Source organism: Lepus europaeus, chromosome 8, assembly GCF_033115175.1.
Source record: "Lepus europaeus isolate LE1 chromosome 8, mLepTim1.pri, whole genome shotgun sequence".
In the NCBI taxonomy this organism is placed as follows: domain Eukaryota; kingdom Metazoa; phylum Chordata; class Mammalia; order Lagomorpha; family Leporidae; genus Lepus; species Lepus europaeus.
In genome coordinates this window covers 93,723,792-93,741,457 of record NC_084834.1, presented here as the reverse complement: position 1 = coordinate 93,741,457, position 17,666 = coordinate 93,723,792, and the positions used below count along the sequence as shown (strand labels likewise).

Sequence of the window (17,666 nt, the reverse complement as noted above, 5' to 3'; positions counted from 1 at the left end):
TAATACACTTTTAAGCATATTTGAAGATCCCTTAACAACATTCACAAATACTACTTAGAGTTGCTTCTACTAATTTAAAAACATTGCAGGAAAATAAGATTGTAGAAGACATCAATCAGTCTTTTGAAGCAAGGTATTTAAATGAACTCCCATTATCAATATAAATTTAAATGTTTCTCAGAGTTCTATTTTGTATAATTTTACAATTCAGTGGTTTGATATACAGATATTCCATTTATATTGTACATAAAATTTTGGAGAAATGTCCCTTTTTGCTTCAAACCTTAGATTTGGGAATAGGCATTAGCATGATGAGATTGTCATCATGGTGAATGTTCACTCTCTGTAAGAAAACAAACTAAATGTAGTTATCACACTAAAATTTAATTGGATATTGAAAAATCCTGGAAAAATAAAACATGTTGAATTCCTCCTAACTCTTCCTCATCTCTCCAAAACAGGAAATCTCTTTAACTTGGCATGATCATCACTTTAAAGACTAAACCAGCTGAAATACTATTAGAATTTGATACATGATGCACTGCAGTCCCCTGCACTGTAACTCAATTTGGTATGTACAATGAGTTTATTTTGATAATTGCTTTATTTAAGATGAATGTTGCTATGAATTTTTTCCAATTATTACGAAAAACCCTTTAACCTCTTGAAAAAGCAAATGACTGTGGTTATATTCAAAGGCAAAATTCTTGAATTATTCTGAGCTTCAGATATTTTATTTAGATGTTGAGTTCCTACAATCATCCTTCCTGATTTAATGTTAGATACCCAGATATCACCAAAGTTCATCTTTGTTAAAAACAAAATGTAGAACATAGCAGTTGTATTATGCTAATTATTTAACAAGTTCTGCTGTAGGCAAAACGTCTTTCAGGCATTTTAATTAAACCAGCTGTGTTTCAGCATGCTAACAAATATGCTAACAAATAACAAATTTGATCATCACACTATCTATATTATGGCATATGTGGTAAGAATAATTCGGCAAATGTTTTATGTCTATAGGAAACACCTATAGTCAACTTCATTAAACTTTTAAGAAAATTATTGATTGAGAGAGAGAGACTGTGTGTGTGTGTGTGTGTGTGTGTGTGAGAGAGAGAGAGAGAGAGAGCGAGCGAGTGAGCGAGCTCTCATCTAGTAGTTCACTTTGCAAATGCCTACACTGCCAGGACTGAGTCAGGTACTCGGTCCTGGTCTCCCTTGTAAGTGGCAGAAACGCAATCACTTGAGCTATCACCATTGCCTTTCAAGAATCTGGAGTCAGGAGTGGGAGCCAGGTATTAACCAGATACTCTCATGTGAGGTGGAGGTGCCTTAACTGCTAGGCCAAATGCTTGCCTTCAACTTTAAATTGTAAATATATTTCTGCTTTTCAATACAAGTTCAGAAATAATTGTGTATGATTTTAAAGACAGGAGAGACCATTTGCTTTGAGAAGAGATGGCTCTGGTTGTAATCTTCCTCTAGATTTAATTTTTGTGGGTTTAGCTCTTATTTTATAATAGATAGGATGAACACTTATGAGCATATTTTTCTTATTTATAATTTCTACATAGTATCAAATATTATTTCAATTTTATAAGTACTAAATATTCTAATTAATGATTTATAATAAGATGTCATGAAATTTGATTATAAAAAATATTTAATTAGGAATAGTAATTGTAACTGGCTTTGTTTTGATTTGTATAAAGCCATTAATCTTAATTTCTAGATTTTGACTAGTTTGACTTTTGCTTTGGTTTATTTTGGCATTATTTTGTTATTGTTTTCACATCAACATTTTTTTAAAAAAGTAAATTTCTATTACTTTTTAAAAAAGTATTTATTTGTTTACTTGAAAGGCCAAGAGACAGAGAGAGAGAGAGAGTGATAGAGACAGACCAAGAGTCATCTTCTGTCTTCTGGTTCACTCCTTAAATGGCCATAACAGCTGGGGCTGGGCCAGACCAAAGCCAGGAGACAGGAACTTAAAGTTTCCCCCAGGGTTGGCAGGGACTCAACTACTCGAGCTATCACCTGCTGCGTGCGTGTCTGAGTGTGCATTAGCAGGATGCTGGAAAGGAAAGCACAGCCAGGACTTGAACTCAAGCACACTAATATGGGACATGGGTGTCCCAAGTGGCATCTTAGCCTCGTACCCAACACCCACCCCTTACATCATATTTTAATTCTCTTGTATGATAAAAAGAAAAAAAATTTAGAAGCCTCTTCCTAGAGTAGGGTCTTATCTTCTATATGTGAAGTAACTCCTTCTCCTAATACTCAATTCTTGGTATTGGACAATTATGAATCCTTTTGGTTGCAAAGTCAGAATAAAGAAGGAGCAAGACACAGGAAGAGGAAAGGAGGAGGAAAAACAAGGCAGATGAAATGGGAACAAGGCAAAGAAATTTAATTTAATGGAGATATAAGTAAAGAGGTTAACTTTGGGGAAAATAAAAAGAATAAAAAGATAAGGAAAAAGGATAGTATAAAATAAAAAATACAAAGTGAGTATTCTATACTATTCATTTCAGTTAAATTGACATAATTTCATGAATGAAAAGAAGTTAAATTCTCTTTTTTTATTGAAGAATTTTTTTTGTTAAATTCTCTTAGATGTTAATGTTGACTATCTATTTAGACTTGTCACACTTTAGATAAAAACAAAATCTTGCCCCATGAAAATATTCTGATATTTTTATTTTCTCTGCAAATGTAATTCTCTGGGACAGGAAATTCCAAATGACATCAACTTCATGTTTCAATAACAAGCCTAATTAAAATTATTTTAGAATAAAAATGGGATGTGTCTTCATTTAGAAGCCAGATGTCTTATTAAATATAATTTCCTCTGTTGGCTGGTTTATATTAAGGGCAGAATTAAAAACAAGAATGGCTCTGCGAAACATAATTAGACCCCAGTGTGTGACTTTCATGGTCATGGAAGATGCAATAGGAAAGGAACTGGCAAACAAATCTGCAAAGCAGTGTTTATTTTTTGTCTAAAAGAGTTGCTTAAAACTTGAATCATCTATCATTTTCTCTTGGTATTCCAGAACCTTGTGTTGTCTAGATTGTGTTAGATTGATTGACATATCCATTTAGTATCCTTCTATTGCTTTTAGAAAAACCCTCTCATAGCTCTATCCAAAGTTCCGCCATCAAAGACTTCTTTGGTAGATAATTTAAATTTTTTACAATTTTCTTTGCTTCTTTGTCTTATAAAAGCTCTAACATAGATGCAGTTATATCAAAGACAAGCATAAGCTACATCTGGTGTTTGAGCATTACGAGTTCTTTTTATGTGCACATTCTGGTGTAAGAATAGCTTCTTTCTTTTATTGATGGTTTTGATTTTACTCTTTCACCTTTTTTAGAAAATATTAAAGCATATATATCATAGTGGGAGAATTTTCCTCTCTTCTTTCTTTCATCTTATGTTTAATGACATTGGAATGACATTATTGGTAATTAGAAAATCTTGGAACAAAGAGATTGGCTAGTTCTTAAAATAAAGCTGATTGAGGTGCTCACTGCATTATCCAGCAGACAGAACTATAGAATTTAGAAGCTGTTTGATAACCTGGTTCAGCAACCTGTGCACCACTCTTGTTTTAAGTGCTCAGCTACATCATGTCTGGACTTCGGCACCAGTGATCAACTCGTGATGTGCTAGGTAACCCATTCCGCCTTTTAGTTTGTTAAATTAGATTGTGCTGAAGTCTTCTTTAAGCTCCCATTTGTTGATCACAATTCTGATGGCAATATAAAGAAACTTGCAGATCCATTTCTTACATAACAATCCTTAAAATATCTAAAGACAGCTGCTCTACCCCTCTGAATCTTTCTCTTTCCAGGATTTGATATTTCCAGTTCCTTCGATTGTATATCACATGAATTTTCTGATCAGCCTGGTCAGTTGGAAATTCCAATCCACTTCTAATAGAAAGTTAATTTGACTTGAGTTCTATTGCTTTGCTTTTTACCTCATATAGTCAGGATATTTTCAGAAACCTATTCTGTTTCAACTGCTTCAGTTACTTTTTCTTCTATTTAATTAGTATCTCTTCAAAATCTATTTTGCATTATGAAATGTTTCAAGGGCCAGCATTACGGTGCAGCAGGTTAAGTGCTACCTGAAACTCCAGCATGCCATATTGGAGCTCTGGTTCAAATCCCGGCTGCTGTACTTTCCATCTAGCTGCCTGCTAGTGTGTCTGGGAAGGAAGCAGAAGATGGCCTGAGTGCTTAGGTTCCTGCTACCCACATGGGAGACTCAGATGGGGTTTCAAGCTGCTGGCTTTGGCCTGGCTCAGCTCTGGCCATTGAGACAATTTGGGGAGCAAATCAGAGGATGGAAGATCTCTCTGTGTTTCACCCTCTGTCACTCTGCCTTTCAAATAAATTAAACCCTAAAAAAAGAAATATTTTGAAATTCAAAAAGTATATATATGCTTATTGTCAAATAAAAAATGAATGCAGACTTAGTAGAGAGAGATTTTACTCAAAAAGGATTTTTGCAAAGTGAGGAAAAGGACTATTGCAATGGAGCGAATGTTTTGATCACAGATCTGCCAGAAAGCTTCTCAAAAATTATGTGAAAAGAGATTTTCTTTTATAGAAAGAGGTGTAACAAATTTAGGAATAGCCAGGTGTGAGGAAGAAGGCTGAAAGGGTCATGAGCTCAGATAGTTAATCAGAGAACATTTTACCTGAGGCTTGCCCAGTTTCAGGAGCTCTGTCGAGAAAGTTGTATGCCGGCCAAAGTTCAGGGATCTGGAAGAAAGAAGGCCTACTAAGTTTGGTTAACAAACATTTTGTTCTGACTGATGAGTGGAGACAAGCAGTTCAGCTAAGTATTTAGAAGCAAAGAATGGGAATTTGGAGTGTCTGAACCTGGCCTTGTGGGAAAGTAAACAAGGGGCATGTCTGTGAATCTTAATTCTCGTGAGAGCTGGAGGTTCTCTTCTATAAGTCATTTTCTGGAATACAAAAGACTGAGTGTGGGAGATTTCTTTCACATCCATGGTTTCCAAGATCACAAGTAAACTCAACAATATCTCTAATAGTGTGCTATTTAACAAATGTAAACTTCTTTTTTTTTTTTAAAAGATTTATTTATTTATTTGAAAGTCAGAATTATACACAGAGAGAGAAGAGGAAGGAAGAGAGAAGTCTTCCATCTGATGATTCACTCTCCAATTGGCTGCAATGGCCAGAGCTGTGCTGATCTGAAGCCAGGAGCCAGGATCTTCTTCTGGGTCACCCACGTGGGTGCAGGGGCCCAAGGACTTGGGCCATCTTCTACTGCTATCCCAGGCCACAGCAGAGAGCTGGATCGGAGCAGGAGCAGCCAGGACTAGAACTGGCACCCATATGGGATGCCGGCGCTTCAGGCCAGGGCATTAACCTGCTATGCCACAGCACCAGCCCCAAATGTAAACTTCTTTTTTTTAAATTTTTTTTTTTAATTTTATTTTTGACAGGCAGAGTGGACAGTGAGAGAGAGAGAGAGAGACAGAGAGAAAGGTCTTCCTTTGCCGTTGGTTCACCCTCCAATGGCTGCCGTTGCCGGCGCGCTGCGGCCAGCACACCACACTGATCTGAAGGCAGGAGCCAGGTGCTTATCCTGGTCTCCCATGCGGGTGCAGGGCCCAAGCACTTGGGCCATCCTCCACTGCACTCCCGGGCCATAGCAGAGAGCTGGCTGGAAGAGGAGCAACCGGGACAGAATCTGGTGCCCCGACTGGGAATAGAACCCGGTGTGCTGGCGCCGCTAGGCGGAGGATTAGCCTGTTGAGCCACTGCGCCGGCCCCAAATGTAAACTTCTTAACATACTTGCTTCAAAATTTTTAAAAAGAAATATATACTACAGATATAGTGAATTACTTAACCTATTTTATTTCCTTATCTTTCTTCCCTAGTTAACCACTATATGGAGAGGTTTGTATATCTTTTTTTCCCCATGGTATTATACTTTGCTGCTTATGTGATTCACCCAATACACACACACACACAGACACACACTCAGTTTTTTTTTTGTGTGTGTGTGTTTTAGATTTACTAAGTGTAATCACATAGGGAAGACATATGTGGGGCCTTCAAAAAGTTCATGGAAATGCATGAAGAAAATTATGAAGAAACTGTGCAGAATTAAAAAGTTTTTGCACCAAAATGAACTCATCCTAAATTGCTATATGATATAGTTTGGCACATTTAGAAGGATTAGACAATGGCTTGAAAAGAGTAATAGGTTAAGCATCTGTCTGCAGTGCTGGCATCCCAAGTGGGAGCTGGTTCAAATCTTGGCTGCTCCACTTCTGATACAGCTGCCTGCTGATGGACTGGGAAAACAGTAGAAGTTAGTTCAAGTGCCCATGTGGGAGACCCAGAAGAGCTCCTGGCTATTGGCTTTGGATGGACCCAGCTGTGGCCATTGCAGCCATTTGGGGAATGAACCAGCAGATGGAAGACCTCCCTCTCTATCTCTTCCTCTCTCTGCTGTAACTCTGCCTCTCAAGTAAATAAATAAATGTTAAAAAAATTCACATAAAAAATGAGTCCTTGTCAGAGCAACAAGAGTACTGCTAAAATCCGATCAATCTTCTATTTTCGTGGGTTGGAAGAATCAATATCATCAAAATGTCCATTCTTCTGAAAGCTATTTATGGATTCAATGTGTTACCAATTAAAACCCCAAAGACATTAATCACAAATCTAGAAAAATTGAGGCTGAAATTCATATGGAAACATAAGAGACCTAGAATAGCTAAACCAATATTATACAACAAAAACAAAGCTGGAGTCATCACAATACCATATTTTAAGACATAATGCAAGACAGTTATAATCAATACAGCCTGGTACTGGTACAAAAACAGATGGATAGACCAATAGAACAGAATAGAAATTCAAGAAATTAATCCAAGCATCTACAACAATTTATATTTGACCATAGAGCTGAAACCAATCCCTGGAGCAAGAACAGTCTCTTCAATAAATGGTGCTGGGAAAACTGGATTTCCACATGCAGAAGTATGAAGCAGGACCCCTTCTTTACAGCTTACATAAAAATTCAAATGGATTAAAAACCTAAATCTATGACCTGATATCATCAAATTTTTAGAGAACATTGGGGAAACCCAGCAAGATATTGGCACATACAAAGAATTCTTGGAAAAGGCCCCAGAGGCACAGGCAATCAAAGCCAAAATTAACAAATGGGATTACATCAGATTGGGAAGCTTCTGTACTACAAAAGAAACAGGAAAGTGAAGAGGCAACTGACAGAATGGGAAAAATTATTTGCAAACTATGCAATTGATAAACAATTAATAACCAGAATATATAAAGAGATCAAGAAACTCCACAACAATAAAACAAATAACCCAGTTAAAAATGGGAAAAGGACTTACAGACTTTTTTTTTTGACAGGCAGAGTGGACAGTGAGAGAGAGAGACAGGGAGAAAGGTCTTCCTTCTGTTGGTTCACCCCCCAAAATGGCTGCTACGGCCAGCAGGCGCGCTGTGCCAATTTGAAGCCAGGAGCCAGGTGCTTCCTCCTGGTCTCCCATGTGGGTGCAGGGCCCCAGCACTTGGGCCATCCTCCACTGCCTTCCCGGGCCACAGCAGAGAGCTGGACTGGAAGAGGAGCAACCGGGATAGAATCCGGCGCCCCAACTGGGACTAGAACCTGGGGTACCAGTGCTGCAGGTGGAGGATTATCTCAGTGAGCCGCGGTGCTGGCCTTACCTCAGGATTTTAAAGGCCAGTATGTGGATTGAGATCACAGAGTATTCAGTGGCATGGAAGGAGGTCCAGGGGTGTGTTTTGTGACTGGCAGAAATCTAGGAACCCAAAGCAGCTCAGATCCCCAAAGGGAGAGCAAGGTCAATGGGTGAGCCTGGACTGAGTCACTGCTACAAAACACACCAAACACCAGAGTTAAGGGAAAGGTTTATTGTTGGGTGGGGGAAGCCTGACAGGCCAGGGGGAGAGGGCAGGAGAGTAAGAGAGAGGGCATGAGAGAGAGAGAGAGAGAGAGAGAGAGAGAGAGAGAGAGAGAGCAATACAACATTTCTTTGGGGAAAAAAATCTAAGCAAGAACAAACATCAAATTCGTGGTAAAACCTCTGTGGATGAATGGTAAAAATCATTGACATTTATAGAAACTTTATGGGGATAATTCCCCAAAGGAAAAAGCAGTTTACAAATGGACAACTCATTTTAAGGAGGAATGAGTCAGTTTTGAAGATGAAGTCTGCAGTGGCAGACCAACCACATCAGTTAATCTAACTGCTAATGCCCTAATTGAACAGAACTGATGATTAACAGCAGAAACAATAGCCAATCACCACATACATCTCAATTGGTTCAGTACACACAATTCTGGCTGAAAATTAAAGTGGAACAAACCTTTATTGCTTGGTGAGTGCAAAAATTGCTGTGCCCAGATTAGCTGCAGAAAAGAGTGGGAATTTCAATGGAAATTTTAAACAAATGAGATCAAGTTCCTGAATGATTTATTTGTATAATTATAACAGAAGATGAAACATGCCTTTACCAGTGTTATGCTGAAAATAAAGCAAAACCAAAGCAATGGCTACCAAGAGGTGGAAGTGGTCCAGTCAAAGCAAAATGGACCAGTCAAGACAAAGATTATAGCAACAGATTTCTTGTGTGTTTAAGGTATTTTATTTACTGACTTTCTAGAAGGCCAAAGAAAAATACCATCTGGTTTTAATGAGAGTGCTTTGATAAACTTAGCCTAAGCTGTAGTAGAAAGCACCCAGAGAGTTCTTCTCCACCATAACAATGTTCCTGGTCATTCTTTTCATTAAGCTGGTCAATTTTATGAGAGTTTTGGTGAGAAATGTTTCTCAGTCTCAAAAAGTCTTTAAAGGGCACCCATTTCTTGTCAGTTAATATCAAAATGACCACATTGGTGTGGTTAAGTTCTCAAGACCTAAGTTCTTAAATTGATGGTGTTGTCACTTCAAAAAAGAATGTGTTTTGAATTTGTTGGGGTTTGTGGAATAAAGTTTATATTTTTTACTTTTAAAAAAGTGTTTATTTTTCATCTATTTGAAAGGCAGAGTGACAGAGAGAGAGAGAGAGAGAGAGCAAGAGAGTGCTTCTTTTTGTTGGTTCAATCCCCAAATACCTACAATAGCCAGGGCTGGGCCAGGCCCAAGCCAGGAACCCAGAACTCCATCTGGATCCCCACGTGGACAGCAAGTGGCCAAGCTCTTGAACTATCACCAGCTGCCTCCCAGGATGTATTAGCAAGAAGCTGACTTAGAAGCAGAATATCCAGAACACAAAGCAGTTTTCCCTCTGGCACTTTAACTTGCCATGCCACAGCACCCACTCCCTGTTTTTTACTTTTAAGTTCCATTTTCCACTTCTGGGTGTGCACAGAAAGGGGTTTGGGAGATGCATGAAAAGGGGGTTTGGATGGTGTAGATCAGGCTGTCACACAGGCGGGGCTGGAGTTGTCACACAGGTTGGCTGGGGCTGTCACACCACTGTCATGCTGGTCATGCTGCTGGGCTGCAGGTCATGTAGGGCTGCAGCAGGTTGGGGCTGTCAGACCTCTGATCCCCTTTTTCCTGCCACCTCCCTGAAACCTTAGCCCCATTCTGCTTTGGTCTGGTCTGTTGGGGCCTATTGCAAGGGCTTAGTTCTAAACACTGGCGTCTCATAATTTTTAACAATTTGACTAAAGATCATTGTTTCAATCATCTTATGCTAAATCATGCCGTGGTTCCCAAAGCTCAATATTTGCTGAAACAAAAGCATTTTCTCACATTCCCATGGACTGGAGGGTTCAGCACTATGTCCTTTTTACTTCAAGACTGTAGCTGAAAAGACAGCTCCCATGTTGGATGTCAGTGTCATGTTGGTGAAAAGAGGAGAAAGCAGACCCCCAGGAAGGTTCTTGGAGCTCTGTTTGCAAGTGGCACTTACCACTTTATATAGCCACATTTTGTCGACCAAAGTCAGTGTCATGGAGTGACACCTATTTTCTCACAAGTAAGCCTGGTGTGCAGTAAACATTTTCCCAGTGGTACAATCTACCACACAAGGTTTCCCAATCACTTGGTTTGTGGTATGTCCTTTTTAGGCTGTTTAAGATGTAATTCCATTATCAACTATCATAAAACTATTCTACATTTCTGACCTGTCTAGTGTACATTTTGTATATGGTGTGAGATGAGGATTTAAGATTTTTTTGTTACTGTTAATTGAATACTCTACTGACTTTTGTTGGCTAGTGTGTATCTTTTCTTTTGATTTTTATTTATTTAAAATATTTATTTGAGAGGGAGGGGCAGAGAGAGAGAGAGAGAGAGAGAGAGAAAACTTCCAATAGCTGCTTCACTTCCTAGGTACCTGCAATGGCAAAGGCTGGGTAAGGCTGCACCCAGGAGCCAGGAATTCAGTCTAGTTCTCCTATTTGGGTAGCAAGGACTCAATCACTGAACCATCACTGCTTCCTCCCAGAGTCTGTGCCAGCAGAATGCTGGAGTCTGGAGAAAAACCAGTATCAAAACAAGATACTCTAATTTGAGATGCAGGCATCCCAAACAGTGGTCTGCCCACCAGGGTAAATGCCCACCCCTCATCTGATTTCTAAATGTTTTTATTTATTCATTTTATTTATTTGAAGGGAAGAGAGATGAGGAGAGAGATAGATAATGAGAGAGAGAGAGAGAGAGATTCTTTCCCATCTACTGCTTTACTCCCCAAATGTATATAGCAACCAGGGCTGGACCAGGCTGAAACCAGGACCTGAGAACTTCATCTGGTTCTCCCAGTGGTAGCTGGCAGGGATGATCCATCATCTGCTGCTTCCAGGGTGTATATTAGCAGGAAGCTGGAATTGGGAGGGGAGATGGGATTTGAACCTAGGCATCTCAATATGGAATGTGGACATCTGAAGTAACATCTTAACCACTACACCAAATGCTTGGCCCTGCTTTTTAAATGTGACCTCTGCCACATATTCTCCCATGTATTTGGGAACCACTTCTTTACCCTCTTCCCTTTGGGTTTTCTATAATGCAGAAAGCCTGTTTCAGGACTTGTGTTTCAGTGTCATCCCTCCAGATCTGTGGCATTGATGTCTTCAGTCACATCTAAGATGTTGGTTTTTTTTATTTTTAAAGAATGCAACAGCTGCTTTTATTTTTTTCCCAAAGAAACTTTTTATTTAAGGAATACAAACTTCATGCATTTCATAAATACAACTTTAGGAACATAGTGATTCTTCCAACTGTACCCACCCTCCTCCTCACACTCCCACCCCTCTTCCTCCTCCTTCTCTTATTTCCAGTCTTAGTTTTTACTAAGATATATTTTCAATTAACTTTATACACAGAAGATTAACTCCATACTAAGTAAAGAGTTCAACAAATTATGTGAAAAAAAAATTGTTCCTCACAGTCGAGACAAAGGCTGTTCAACCTCATTGCATCTCAAAGTTAATTTCAGTTCTTTTTAAAAAGAACTCTTTTTTTTGAGAAACTTAATTAACTTTAAAGAAGACCTGAAGGATGATACATCTTTTTTTTTTTTAAGAGTTATTTATTTATTTGGAAGTCAGAGTTACACAGAAAGAGAAGGAGAGGCAGAGAGAGAGAGAGATGGAGAGGGAGTTCTTCCATCTGCTGGTTCACTCCCCAGTTGGCCACAATGGCTGGAGCTGCACCAATCCAAAGCCAGGAGCCAGGAGCTTCTTCCGGGTCTCCCACATGGGTGCAGGGAAACAAGGACTTGGGCCATTTCTATTGCTTTCCCAGGCCATGGCAGAGATCCGGATCAGAAGTGGAGCAGCAGGACTTGAACCGGTGCTGATATGGGATGCCAGCACTGCATATAGTGGCTTTATCTGCTATACCACAGTGCCGGCCCCAAGAATGGTACATCTTTTGCAAGCACTTAGATGTGATTATAACTAATGAGACATAAGAATATCCTACACTTAATACACTAAAATGAAGTAAATCTTTGAGAACAAGTTTTGCTATTAACTCTGATAATACAACTCCTTGAGGACAGAAGTCCTGCATGGGAAGTTAGTGCACAGGGACTCCTGTTGTTAATTTAACACTCTTATGTATGATGTCTGTGATCACCTGAGGCTCTTGACATGAACTGCTTAGGCTGTGGAAGCCTTTTGAATCTACAAACTCCTTCAGTATTTAGACAAGGTCATAAGCAAAGTGGAAATTCTCTCCTCCCTCCAGAGAAAAGTACATCCTTCTTTGATGACCACTTCTTTCCATGGAGTCTCATCCACAGAAACCTTTCATGTGGGACACTTTTTGCCATAGTATCTTAGTTTTCCATGCCTGAAATGCTCTCATGGGCTTTTCAGCCAGACCAGAGTGGTTTAAGGGCTGATTCTGAGGTCAGAGTGCTGTTTAAAGTGATTATCATTCTATGAGTCAGCTGTATGGACTGCTTCCCAAGTTGGAGCACTCACTCCTTTTAAATTCCATTATTATTACCATTTAATCCTATTTATATGATCACTTTAACACTTAAACCTGTCTATACAATTACTATAACACTTAATCCTGTCCATACGATCATTCTAACACTTAAGATGGTATTTTTACCACCCAGCTTAAAGGGATTTTGAGTCCCATGGCAAGTTTTTGAACTGTACCCTTAGAAGTAAGTCTATAGGAATGTATGTAGAACTATACAGCTTTACAGTTACAAACTTCATACATTTCATAATTACAACTTTAGGCTCATGGTGATTCTTCCCATCGTGCCTGTCTTCCCACCCACACTTCCAGCCCCCTTCCGCCTCTGTCTCTTATCCCACTATTATTTTTCATGAAAATCTATTTTCTATTAACTTTATACACATGATTAACTTTATGTTAAGTAAAGAGTTCAACAAGTAATATGAGAAATAAAACCTATTCTTCATTGTCAAAATCTATATATTTCAGTCTACCCTATTGCTGAAACTCATAGGAAATTCTTCAGAAGCTTATTATCTGTAATATTGAAATGAGAAAAGATCTAATGGAAGATTTACTGGGATTGTGATTGACAAGAGTATGAAAAAAATTGTTTGGGGGTGGGTATAATTACATAACTGGTAAAGCTGCTGCCTGTGACACTGGCATCCCACATGAGCACCAGTTTGAGTCCTGGCTGCTCCACTTCCTATTTAACTCCCTGCTAATGGCCTGGGAAAATCAGCAGAAGATGGCCCAAGTGCTTTGGCCCCTGTCACCCACATGGGACACTTGGATGGAACTCTCGGCTTTGGTCTGGCCCATCTCCAGTTGTTACAGACATCTGGTGAGTGAACCAATTAATGGAGGAGCTTTCTCTCTCTGTCTCTCCCTCTCTGTCTATAACTCTGACTTTCAAATAAATAAATAAATAAATCTTTAAAAAATTATTGTTTATTTGTAAGGCAGAGTGACACACATACACAGAGAAAGAGAGAGAGAGAGAACTTCCATCTGCTGGTTGAGTCCTCAAGTGTCTGTAGTAGTCAGAGTAGAGTCAGGCAGAAGCTAGGAGCCAGGAACTCCATCATAGTCTTCCACATGTGCAGCAGAGATTCAAGCACTTGAGCCATCATTTGCTGCCTCCCAGGTATATTAGCAGGGGGCTGTATTTAAAGGCTTTTCCCTTAAAATTATATGACAGGAATACTAAACTCAATGCACCATTGCAAAAAACAGAGTTTCTTCTTAGTTAAGATTGCCTGTCAAAGTAGTTTGGATTACAGTTAGCTTTTTAATTAATTTTAGTTCTTAGAAGTGCTCTTTTTTTATTCATTTACTTTTGATGATCTATTTTATTTTATTTGAAAGGCAGAGTGACAAGAGAAATAGGAGCTTCTATCCTGCTGGTTCACTCCAGCATGCCCCCAATAGCCAGGGCTGGGCCAGGCCAAAGCCACGAGCCAGAAACTCTACTGGAGTTTCCCACTTAAGTAGGTATTTGGGCCACATCATCTGCTGCCACCTTCCAGGTGCATTAACAGAAATCTGTATCAGGAATGGAGGTGGAACTTGATACCAGATATGGGATACTACTTGTTACTACTTGATATGGGATGTGGGTGTCACAAATGGCAACCTAACCCTCCTGTACCACAACAACTACGCTTCTTGTAAAACTTTTTATTTATTTATTTTCATTTTATTTGAATTGCAGAGAGATAGAGACAAAGACAGAGACAGAGACAAAGACAGTCACCGTTCGCTCCCAAATGCCCACAAAAGCCACTTCTGGACCACGCTGAAGACAGGAGACTGGAATTCTATCTGAGTCTGACATGGTTGGCGAGGGCCCAGATACTTTAGCTGTCATTTGATGCCTCCCAGAGTGCACATTAGCAGGAAGCTGGATTGGAAGCAGAACTGAGGCTTGAACCCAGACTCCAATGTCGTCTGGTTTCAAATCCTGGCTCTGCCATTTATCAGTGTCAAGGTCTTCAGAATTTCATTTAATTTCTCTGTACTTCAGTCCCTTCACCTGTAAAATAGATATGAAACTAATAGCTACTTCATGGGTTTGTTGTGAGAGTAATGTAGTAGACAATCTGTTCATACCTCCTTAGAGTTCTTTTTCATTTTTGTGCATGCAGGCTCCAGGTAAGCTTTTACCCTCAAGTCAGCCTCTGTCTTTTTTGTCAACTACCATTGACTTCAAGAAACTGTTTTGCATTGTAAACTCAAAAGTACCTGGGAATTGAGGTACCTCCCTTCTGCTCCAGCCTGTAACCAATGACTGGCACTGCATAATATAAATAATCCACTTCCTGGCCTCCAGGCATCTGATAACTGGGTTATACCTTACTCTATGGATTGCTTTACACAGAACTCCTTGGTGTTGAGTTATCTTCCTTCTGCTGGGCTCACACATTTGCTTGGCCTCTTTCACATTCTGATCTCACTTTATTATTCTATCTCCTCCTGGAAATACTTTTTATTCAGCTATTTTCACATAAATCCTTGATTCAGGGTCTGGTTCTGGGGATGTCAGCTTAGAGCAGTTTGAGTTGCTGTCTATATAAAGTGTCCTTCACATAACATGTCTACAAATGTTGACTGTTACTATCCATGCTATAATGCTGATCAAAGACGAGGTGACTTGGTGTAGGTCCCCCTTTCATCACTGCCTCGTCACAAGGATATATATTTCATTCTATTTAATAATTCACTACAAGACTGTTAATAAATCATATAAGGCTGTTTTGTACTGGCCTTCTGGAAGGTTTGGGGATAAAAATGTGGGCCATAAAAATCTTAAAAAGTGGATGATGAATATAACTTATTTTTAGAGTTCAAGAGCTATCCACTTATTTGTGCAAATAAATAGAATCTGGCCTTGATTCCCTCATCTGTGGTGTATGCCTCTCTGATTCTCAGTGGGGGAAGTTCTTTTCAGGCTTTATGACTTTGTAAATCCCCATCCTTTCCAGGGAAACCCTGGCCTACACCCCTCAGTATCTCTCTATAACCTGACTTTGGATATGAGCTCTTGGTTTTGAATAAACTTGAGAGCTCAGATTTCTCTCCAAATACCTCTTTACAGTATGTGGGAAAAGAAAAAGAAAATAACACTTAATGGAAAGAATACTTTTGAATTCAAGGAGTATAAGGGTGAAAAGGGCTTGTTCAGCCAACATTTTATTTCATAAGTCAACATCTTTTTTTTTTTGTTTTTAAAATTTTTTTATTTATATATTTTGTTTAAGTTATACAAGTTTTATATATTTCCTTTGTACTGTTTTAGGAACATAGTGGCACTTTCCCCCTACCTCCCTCCTATCCACACTCCAACCTTTTTTTCCTTTCCTTCTCTTAATGTTTACAATGGTCTTTATTGAATAAATGTAATGATCATATTGTTAATCCTATCCTAAGTAAAAAAGAGAAAACAAAGCAAAAATAAAACAAAATGCTGTTTTTTAACAAAAGAGACAAGGGCTATAAACAATCATTGCTTCTCAAGATGTCTATTGCACTCCAATACATTTTATTTCAAGTACTACATTAGTTACCTTGGATCAAGGAGAACATATGATATCTGCCTTTGTGGGACTAGCTTATTTCACTAAGTATAATAGTTTCAGTTGCAACCATCTTGTTGCAAAAGACAGAATTTTTTTCTTTCTTTCTTTCTTTTTTTTTTTTTTTTACAGCTGAGTGGTACTCCATAGTATGTATGTATATGTGTGTATACACACACATACACACACACATATATATATACCAATATACACACACACACACACACATATATATATATATGTATGTGTATATACCATAATTTCTTTAACCAAGTCATCAATTGATGGACATATGGAATGATCCCATATCTTAGCTATTGTGATTTATGCTGCAGTGAACATGGGATACAGATAATTCTTTCATACACTGTTTTATTTTGGTTTGGGTAAATTCCCATGAGTATGATGGCTGGATCATATGATATGTCTATATTCAGATTTCTGATGTATCTCAATACTGTTTTCCCACTGGTTACACCAGTTTACATTTCCACCAACAGTGTACCAGGGTACCTTTTTCTCTACATCCTTGCCAGCATTTGTCATTTGTTGATTTCAGTATGTGGGCCATTCTAACTGGAGTGAGGTGAAACCTCATTGTGGTTCTGATTTACATTTCACTGATGGCTAGCAATCCTGATCAAGTGTCTGTTGGCCATTTGAATTTCCTCTCTTGAAAAATGTTTGTCAAATCCTTTGCTCATTTAGTAACTAGATTGATTTGTTGTTGTTGAATTTCTTGAGCTCTTTATAGATTCTGGATGTAAATGCTTTATCAGTTGTGTAGTTTGCAAATACTTTCTTCTATTCTTTCAGTTGCCTCTTCACATTGCCAAGTGTTTCTTCTGCAGTGCAGAAGCTTCTTAGCTTGATGTAATCCTGTTTGACAATTTTGGCTTTGTCTGTGCTTCTGGGGTCTTTTCCAAGAAGTCTTTGCCTATGCCAATGTCTTGCAGAGTTTCCCCAATGTCCTCTAATGATTTGATCATATCAGGTTGTAGATTTAGATCTTTGATCCATTTTTAGTGGATTTTTGTGTAAGGTATATGGTATGGGTCTAGTTTCATACTTCTGCATGTGGAGATCCAGTTTCCCCAGCACCACTTGTTAAATAGGCTGTCATTCCTTCAGGGATTGATTTTAGCCCTTTTGTCAAAGATAAGTTAGTTATAGATGCATGGAGTGATTTCTGGAGTCTGGTCCAGACTCAAACATGGTGCAGTCTACTAGGCTCTCTCTCCAGCTGTATCAACAGTGATGTAGGCTGGTGCAGTCTGACCTAACCTTGCTAGCCAGTATAAGCTGCTGGGTTCTTTGTTGTGTTTGTACTCCATGTTCCATGCTCATTGCTGTACACCTACATCTTCCACTCAGGTCCAGACCATTTCACTGCTTTCACAAGACTACCCACTGCAGTTTTCTCTACAAACTTTCCCTGAGAGTATACCTTTTCCACTTGGATTTCTGCTACATTCACAGAGCCTAGAGCAGACCTCTGTCACTATTCTGCCATTGCCTCTCCTAAGTTAACATCTTAATATTCTTTTTGATAGAGATGGAACAGTTTGCCTTCAGAGAGACAATAAATATCAAAGCTGA

General features: G+C 38.9%; 1 protein-coding gene across 1 annotated transcript in view; it reads left to right on the top strand.

The window, feature by feature from the left end:
- The first annotated feature begins 550 nt into the window (after window positions 1-550).
- The window catches only part of MAPK10 (mitogen-activated protein kinase 10), a 456,407-nt gene continuing 439,291 nt past the window's right edge, over window positions 551-17,666 (top strand). The window contains exon 1 of the mRNA XM_062199183.1: window positions 551-571. The gene's annotated coding sequence lies outside the window, so the exon portion shown is untranslated. The remainder of the gene's footprint in view (window positions 572-17,666) is intronic.